Source organism: Lampris incognitus, chromosome 3, assembly GCF_029633865.1.
Source record: "Lampris incognitus isolate fLamInc1 chromosome 3, fLamInc1.hap2, whole genome shotgun sequence".
NCBI classification, from domain to species: Eukaryota; Metazoa; Chordata; class Actinopteri; order Lampriformes; family Lampridae; genus Lampris; species Lampris incognitus.
The window spans coordinates 47552400-47561457 of record NC_079213.1 but is presented as its reverse complement, the minus strand read 5'-3'; positions in this window follow the sequence as shown (position 1 = coordinate 47561457).

Sequence of the window (9058 nt, the reverse complement as noted above, 5' to 3'; positions counted from 1 at the left end):
TCTGATGCAATACTCAGAAGAGCTGAGTGGATAACGTTTATTTCTGATACAACATTCAGAAGAGCTGAGTGGATAAAGTTTATTTCTGATGCAATGCTCAGAAGAGCTGAGTGGATAAAATTATTTCTGATGCAACGTTCAGAAGAGCTCAGTGGATAAAGTTTATTTCTGATGCAACGTTCAGAAGAGCTAAGTGGATAAAGTTTATTTCTGATGCAACGCTCAGAAAAGCTGAGTGGATCACGTTTATTTCTGATGCAATGCTCTGAAGAGCTGAGTGGATAAAGTTTATTTCTGATGCAACGTTCAGAAGAGCTAAGTGGATAAAGTTTATTTCTGATGCAACGTTCAGAAGAGCTGAGTGGATAAAATCTATTTCTGATGCAACATTCTGAAGAGCTGAGTGGATAATGTTTATTTCTGATGCAACGTTCAGAAGAGTTGAGTGGATAAAGTTTATTTCTGATGCAATGCTCAGAAGAGCTGAGTGGATATCGATTATTTCCGATGCAACGTTCAGAAGAGCTGAGTGGGTAAAGTGTATTTCTGATGCAACGTTCAGATGAGCTGTGTGGATAAAGTTTATTTCTGATGCAACGTTCATAAGATCTGAGTGGATAAAGTTTATTTCTGATGCAACGCTCAGAAGAGCTGAGTGGATAAAGTTTGATTCTGATGCAACACTCAGAAGAGCTGAGTTGATAAACTATATTTCTGATGCAACGTTCAGAAGAGCTGAGTGGATAAAATTTATTTCTGATGCAATAATCAGAAGAGCTGAGTGGGTAAAATTATTTCTGATGCAACGTTCAGAAGAGCTCAGTGGATAAATTTTATTTCTGAAGCAACGCTCACAAAAGCTGAGTGGTTAACGTTTATTTCTGATGCATTGCTCAGAAGAGCTGAGTGGATAACGTTTATTTCTGATGCAACGTTCAGAAGAGCTAAGTGGATAAAGTTTATTTCTGATGCAACGTTCAGAAGAGCTGAGTGGATAAAGTTTATTTCTGATGCAACGTTCAGAAGAGCTGAGTGGATAAAGTATATTTCTGATGCAACGTTCAGAAAAGCTGAGTGGATAAAGTTTATTTCTGATGCAACGCTCAGAAAAGCTGAGTGGATAAAGTCTATTTCTGATGCAACATTCAGAAGAGCTGTGTGGATAATGTTTATTTCTGATGCATAAAGTTTATTTCTGATGCAATGCTCAGAAGAGCTGTGTGGATAACGTTTATTTCTGATGCAACGCTCAGCAGAGCTGAGTGGATAACGTTTATTTCTGATGCAACATTCAAAAGAGCTCAGTGGATAACGTTTAATTCTTATGCAGCGCTCAGAAGAGCTGAGTGGATAAAGTTTATTTGTGATGCAACATTCAGAAGAGCTCAGTGGATAAAGTTTGATTCTGATGCAACACTCAGAAGAGCTGAGTTGATAAACTATATTTCTGATGCAACGCTCAGAAGAGCTGAGTGAATAATTTATATTTCTGATGCAACGTTCAGAAGAGCTGAGTGTATAACATTTATTTCTGATGCAATAATCAGAAGAGCTCAGTGGATAAAGTCTATTTCTGATGCAACATTCTGAAGAGCTGAGTGGATAACGTTTATTTCTGATGCAACGTTCAGAAGAGCTAAGTGGATAACGTTTATTTCTGATGCAACGTTCAGAAGAGCTGAGTGGATAAAGTCTATTTCTGATGCAACATTCAGAAGAGCTGAGTGGATAACGTTTATTTCTGATGCATAAAGTTTATTTCTGACGCAATGCTCAGAAGAGCTGTGTGGATAAAGTTTATTTCTCATGCAATGCTCAGAAGAGCTGAGTGGATAACGTTTATTTCTGATGCAACGTTCAGAAGAGCTGAGTGGATAAAGTTTATTTCTGATGCAATGCTCAGAAGAGCTGAGTGGATAAAATCATTTCTGATGCAACGTTCAGAAGAGCTCAGTGGATAAAGTTTATTTCTGATGCAACGCTCAGAAAAGCTGAGTGGATCACATTTATTTCTGATGCAATGCTCAGAAGAGCTGAGTGGATAAAGTTTATTTCTGATGCAACGTTCAGAAGAGCTAAGTGGATAAAGTTTATTTCTGATGCAACGTTCAGAAGAGCTGAGTGGATAAATTAATTTCTGATGCAACATTCAGAAGAGCTGAGTGGATAAAGTATATTTCTGATGCAACATTCAGGAGAGCTGAGTGGATAAAATTATTTCTGATGCAACGTTCAGAAGAGCTCAGTGGATAAAGTTTATTTCTGATGCAACGCTCAGAAAACCTGAGTGGATCACGTTTATTTCTGATGCAATGCTCTGAAGAGCTGAGTGGATAAAGTTTATTTCTGATGCAACGTTCAGAAGAGCTAAGTGGATAAAGTTTATTTCTGATGCAACGTTCAGAAGAGCTGAGTGGATAAAGTCTATTTCTGATGCAACATTCTGAAGAGCAGAGTGGATAACGTTTATTTCTGATGCAACGTTCAGAAGAGCTGATTGGATAAAGTTCATTTCTGATGCAACGCTCAGAAAAGCTGAGTGGATAATGTTTATTTCTGATGCAATGCTCAGAAGAGCTGAGTGGATAAAGTTTATTTCTGATGCAACGTTCAGAAGAGCTAAGTGGATAACGTTTATTTCTGATGCATAAAGTTTATTTCTGATGCAACGTTCAGAAGAGCTGAGTGGATAATTTATATTTCTGATGCAACGTTCAGAAGAGCTGAGTGTATAAAGTCTATTTCTGATGCAACATTCTGAAGAGCTGAGTGGATAACGTTTATTTCTGATGCAACGTTCAGAAGAGCTGAGTGGATAAAGTTTATTTCTGATGCAATGCTCAGAAGAGCTGAGTGGATATCGTTTATTTCCGATGCAACGTTCAGAAGAGCTGAGTGGATAAAGTTTATTTCTGATGCAACATTCAAAAGAGCTGAGTGGATAACGTTTATTTCTGATGCAATGCTCAGAAGAGCTGAGTGGATAAAGTCTATTTCTGATGCAACATTCAGAAGAGCTGAGTGGATAAAGTTTATTTCTGATGCAACATTCTAAAGAGCTGAGTGGATAACGTTTATTTCTGATGCAACGTTCAGAAGAGCTGAGTGGATAAAATTTATTTCTGATGCAATGCTCAGAAGAGCTGAGTGGATATCGATTATTTCCGATGCAACGTTCAGAAGAGCTGAGTGGGTAAAGTGTATTTCTGATGCAACGTTCAGGAGAGCTGGGTGGATAACGTTTATTTCTGATGCAACGTTCTGAAGAGCTGAGTGGATAAAGTCTATTTCTGATGCAACATTCAGAAGAGCTGAGTGGATAACGTTTATTTCTGATGCATAAAGTTTATTTCTGACGCAATGCTCAGAAGAGCTGTGTGGATAAAGTTTATTTCTCATGCAATGCTCAGAAGAGCTGAGTGGATAACGTTTATTTCTGATGCAACGTTCAGAAGAGCTGAGTGGATAAAGTTTATTTCTGATGCAATGCTCAGAAGAGCTGAGTGGATAAAATCATTTCTGATGCAACGTTCAGAAGAGCTCAGTGGATAAAGTTTATTTCTGATGCAACGCTCAGAAAAGCTGAGTGGATCACATTTATTTCTGATGCAATGCTCAGAAGAGCTGAGTGGATAAAGTTTATTTCTGATGCAACGTTCAGAAGAGCTAAGTGGATAAAGTTTATTTCTGATGCAACGTTCAGAAGAGCTGAGTGGATAAATTAATTTCTGATGCAACATTCAGAAGAGCTGAGTGGATAAAGTATATTTCTGATGCAACATTCAGGAGAGCTGAGTGGATAAAATTATTTCTGATGCAACGTTCAGAAGAGCTCAGTGGATAAAGTTTATTTCTGATGCAACGCTCAGAAAACCTGAGTGGATCACGTTTATTTCTGATGCAATGCTCTGAAGAGCTGAGTGGATAAAGTTTATTTCTGATGCAACGTTCAGAAGAGCTAAGTGGATAAAGTTTATTTCTGATGCAACGTTCAGAAGAGCTGAGTGGATAAAGTCTATTTCTGATGCAACATTCTGAAGAGCAGAGTGGATAACGTTTATTTCTGATGCAACGTTCAGAAGAGCTGATTGGATAAAGTTCATTTCTGATGCAACGCTCAGAAAAGCTGAGTGGATAATGTTTATTTCTGATGCAATGCTCAGAAGAGCTGAGTGGATAAAGTTTATTTCTGATGCAACGTTCAGAAGAGCTAAGTGGATAACGTTTATTTCTGATGCATAAAGTTTATTTCTGATGCAACGTTCAGAAGAGCTGAGTGGATAATTTATATTTCTGATGCAACGTTCAGAAGAGCTGAGTGTATAAAGTCTATTTCTGATGCAACATTCTGAAGAGCTGAGTGGATAACGTATATTTCTGATGCAACGTTCAGAAGAGCTGAGTGGATAAAGTTTATTTCTGATGCAATGCTCAGAAGAGCTGAGTGGATATCGTTTATTTCCGATGCAACGTTCAGAAGAGCTGAGTGGATAAAGTTTATTTCTGATGCAACATTCAAAAGAGCTGAGTGGATAACGTTTATTTCTGATGCAATGCTCAGAAGAGCTGAGTGGATAAAGTCTATTTCTGATGCAACATTCAGAAGAGCTGAGTGGATAAAGTTTATTTCTGATGCAACGTTCAGAAGAGCTAAGTGGATAAAGTTTATTTCTGATGCAACGTTCAGAAGAGCTGAGTGGATAAAGTCTATTTCTGATGCAACATTCTAAAGAGCTGAGTGGATAACGTTTATTTCTGATGCAACGTTCAGAAGAGCTGAGTGGATAAAATTTATTTCTGATGCAATGCTCAGAAGAGCTGAGTGGATATCGATTATTTCCGATGCAACGTTCAGAAGAGCTGAGTGGGTAAAGTGTATTTCTGATGCAACGTTCAGAAGAGCTGGGTGGATAAAGTTTATTTCTGATGCAACTTTCATAAGATCTGAGTGGATAAAGTTTATTTCTGATGCAACGCTCAGAAGAGCTGAGTGGATAAAGTTTGATTCTGATGCAACACTCAGAAGAGCTGAGTTGATAAACTATATTTCTGATGCAACGCTCAGAAGAGCTGAGTGGATAATTTATATTTCTGATGCAACGTTCGGAAGAGCTGAGTGGATAAAATGTATTTCTGATGCAATAATCAGAAGAGCTGAGTGGGTAAAATTATTTCTGATGCAACGTTCAGAAGAGCTCAGTGGATAAATTTTATTTCTGAAGCAACGCTCACAAAAGCTCAGTGGTTAGAGTTTATTTCTGATGCATTGCTCAGAAGAGCTGAGTGGATAAAGTTTATTTCTGATGCAACGTTCAGAAGAGCTAAGTGGATAAAGTTTATTTCTGATGCAACGTTCAGAAGAGCTGAGTGGATAAAGTATATTTCTGATGCAACATTCTGAAGAGCTGAGTGGATAACGTTTATTTCTGATGCAACGTTCAGAAGAGCTGAGTGGATAAAGTTTATTTCTGATGCAACGCTCAGAAAAGCTGAGTGGATAACGTTTATTTCTGATGCAATGCTCAGAAGAGCTGAGTGGATAAAGTTTATTTCTGATGCAACGTTCAGAAGAGCTAAGTGGATAAAGTTTATTTCTGATGCAACGTTCAGAAGAGCTGAGTGGATAAAGTCTATTTCTGATGCAACATTCAGAAGAGCTGTGTGGATAATGTTTATTTCTGATGCATAAAGTTTATTTCTGATGCAATGCTCAGAAGAGCTGTGTGGATAACGTTTATTTCTGATGCAACGCTCAGCAGAGCTGAGTGGATAACGTTTATTTCTGATGCAACGTTCAGAAGAGCTGGGTGGATAAAGTTTATTTCTGATGCAACACTCAGAAGAGCAGAGTGGATAACGTTTATTTCTGATGCAACGCTCAGAAGAGCTGACTGGATAAATTAATTTCTGATGCAACGCTCAGGAGAGCAAAGTGGATAAAGTTTATTTCTGATGCAACATTCAAAAGAGCTCAGTGGATAACGTTTAATTCTGATGCAGCGCTCAGAAGAGCTGAGTGGATAAAGTTTATTTGTGATGCAACATTCAGAAGAGTTCAGTGGATAAAGTTTGATTCTGATGCAACACTCAGAAGAGCTGAGTTGATAAACTATATTTCTGATGCAACGCTCAGAAGAGCTGAGTGGATAATTTATATTTCTGATGCAACGTTCAGAAGAGCTGAGTGTATAAAATTTATTTCTGATGCAATAATCAGAAGAGCTGAGTGGATAAAATCCTTTCTGATGCAACGTTCAGAAGAGCTGAGTGGATAAATTTTATTTCTGAAGCAACGCTCACAAAAGCTGAGTGTATAAAATTTATTTCTGATGCAATAATCAGAAGAGCTGAGTGGATAAAATTATTTCTGATGCAACGTTCAGAAGAGCTGAGTGTATAAAGTCTATTTCTGATGCAACATTCTGAAGAGCTGAGTGGATAACGTTTATTTCTGATGCAACGTTCAGAAGAGCTGAGTGGATAAAGTTTATTTCTGATGCAATGCTCAGAAGAGCTGAGTGGATATCGTTTATTTCCGATGCAACGTTCAGAAGAGCTGAGTGGATAAAGTTTATTTCTGATGCAACATTCAAAAGAGCTGAGTGGATAACGTTTATTTCTGATGCAATGCTCAGAAGAGCTGAGTGGATAAAGTCTATTTCTGATGCAACATTCAGAAGAGCTGAGTGGATAAAGTTTATTTCTGATGCAACGTTCAGAAGAGCTAAGTGGATAAAGTTTATTTCTGATGCAACGTTCAGAAGAGCTGAGTGGATAAAGTCTATTTCTGATGCAACATTCTAAAGAGCTGAGTGGATAACGTTTATTTCTGATGCAACGTTCAGAAGAGCTGAGTGGATAAAATTTATTTCTGATGCAATGCTCAGAAGAGCTGAGTGGATATCGATTATTTCCGATGCAACGTTCAGAAGAGCTGAGTGGGTAAAGTGTATTTCTGATGCAACGTTCAGAAGAGCTGGGTGGATAAAGTTTATTTCTGATGCAACTTTCATAAGATCTGAGTGGATAAAGTTTATTTCTGATGCAACGCTCAGAAGAGCTGAGTGGATAAAGTTTGATTCTGATGCAACACTCAGAAGAGCTGAGTTGATAAACTATATTTCTGATGCAACGCTCAGAAGAGCTGAGTGGATAATTTATATTTCTGATGCAACGTTCAGAAGAGCTGAGTGGATAAAATGTATTTCTGATGCAATAATCAGAAGAGCTGAGTGGGTAAAATTATTTCTGATGCAACGTTCAGAAGAGCTCAGTGGATAAATTTTATTTCTGAAGCAACGCTCACAAAAGCTCAGTGGTTAGAGTTTATTTCTGATGCATTGCTCAGAAGAGCTGAGTGGATAAAGTTTATTTCTGATGCAACGTTCAGAAGAGCTAAGTGGATAAAGTTTATTTCTGATGCAACGTTCAGAAGAGCTGAGTGGATAAAGTATATTTCTGATGCAACATTCTGAAGAGCTGAGTGGATAACGTTTATTTCTGATGCAACGTTCAGAAGAGCTGAGTGGATAAAGTTTATTTCTGATGCAACGCTCAGAAAAGCTGAGTGGATAACGTTTATTTCTGATGCAATGCTCAGAAGAGCTGAGTGGATAAAGTTTATTTCTGATGCAACGTTCAGAAGAGCTAAGTGGATAAAGTTTATTTCTGATGCAACGTTCAGAAGAGCTGAGTGGATAAAGTCTATTTCTGATGCAACATTCAGAAGAGCTGTGTGGATAATGTTTATTTCTGATGCATAAAGTTTATTTCTGATGCAATGCTCAGAAGAGCTGTGTGGATAACGTTTATTTCTGATGCAACGCTCAGCAGAGCTGAGTGGATAACGTTTATTTCTGATGCAACGTTCAGAAGAGCTGGGTGGATAAAGTTTATTTCTGATGCAACACTCAGAAGAGCAGAGTGGATAACGTTTATTTCTGATGCAACGCTCAGAAGAGCTGACTGGATAAATTAATTTCTGATGCAACGCTCAGGAGAGCAAAGTGGATAAAGTTTATTTCTGATGCAACATTCAAAAGAGCTCAGTGGATAACGTTTAATTCTTATGCAGCGCTCAGAAGAGCTGAGTGGATAAAGTTTATTTGTGATGCAACATTCAGAAGAGCTCAGTGGATAAAGTTTGATTCTGATGCAACACTCAGAAGAGCTGAGTTGATAAACTATATTTCTGATGCAACGCTCAGAAGAGCTGAGTGAATAATTTATATTTCTGATGCAACGTTCAGAAGAGCTGAGTGTATAACATTTATTTCTGATGCAATAATCAGAAGAGCTCAGTGGATAAAGTCTATTTCTGATGCAACATTCTGAAGAGCTGAGTGGATAACGTTTATTTCTGATGCAACGTTCAGAAGAGCTAATTGGATAACGTTTATTTCTGATGCAACGTTCAGAAGAGCTGAGTGGATAAAGTCTATTTCTGATGCAACATTCAGAAGAGCTGAGTGGATAACGTTTATTTCTGATGCATAAAGTTTATTTCTGACGCAATGCTCAGAAGAGCTGTGTGGATAAAGTTTATTTCTCATGCAATGCTCAGAAGAGCTGAGTGGATAACGTTTATTTCTGATGCAACGTTCAGAAGAGCTGAGTGGATAAAGTTTATTTCTGATGCAATGCTCAGAAGAGCTGAGTGGATAAAATTATTTCTGATGCAACGTTCAGAAGAGCTCAGTGGATAAAGTTTATTTCTGATGCAACGCTCAGAAAAGCTGAGTGGATCACATTTATTTCTGATGCAATGCTCAGAAGAGCTGAGTGGATAAAGTTTATTTCTGATGCAACGTTCAGAAGAGCTAAGTGGATAAAGTTTATTTCTGATGCAACGTTCAGAAGAGCTGAGTGGATAAATTAATTTCTGATGCAACATTCAGAAGAGCTGAGTGGATAAAGTATATTTCTGATGCAACATTCAGGAGAGCTGAGTGGATAAAATTATTTCTGATGCAACGTTCAGAAGAGCTCAGTGGATAAAGTTTATTTCTGATGCAACGCTCAGAAGAGCTGGGTGGATAACGTTTATTTGTGATGCAAC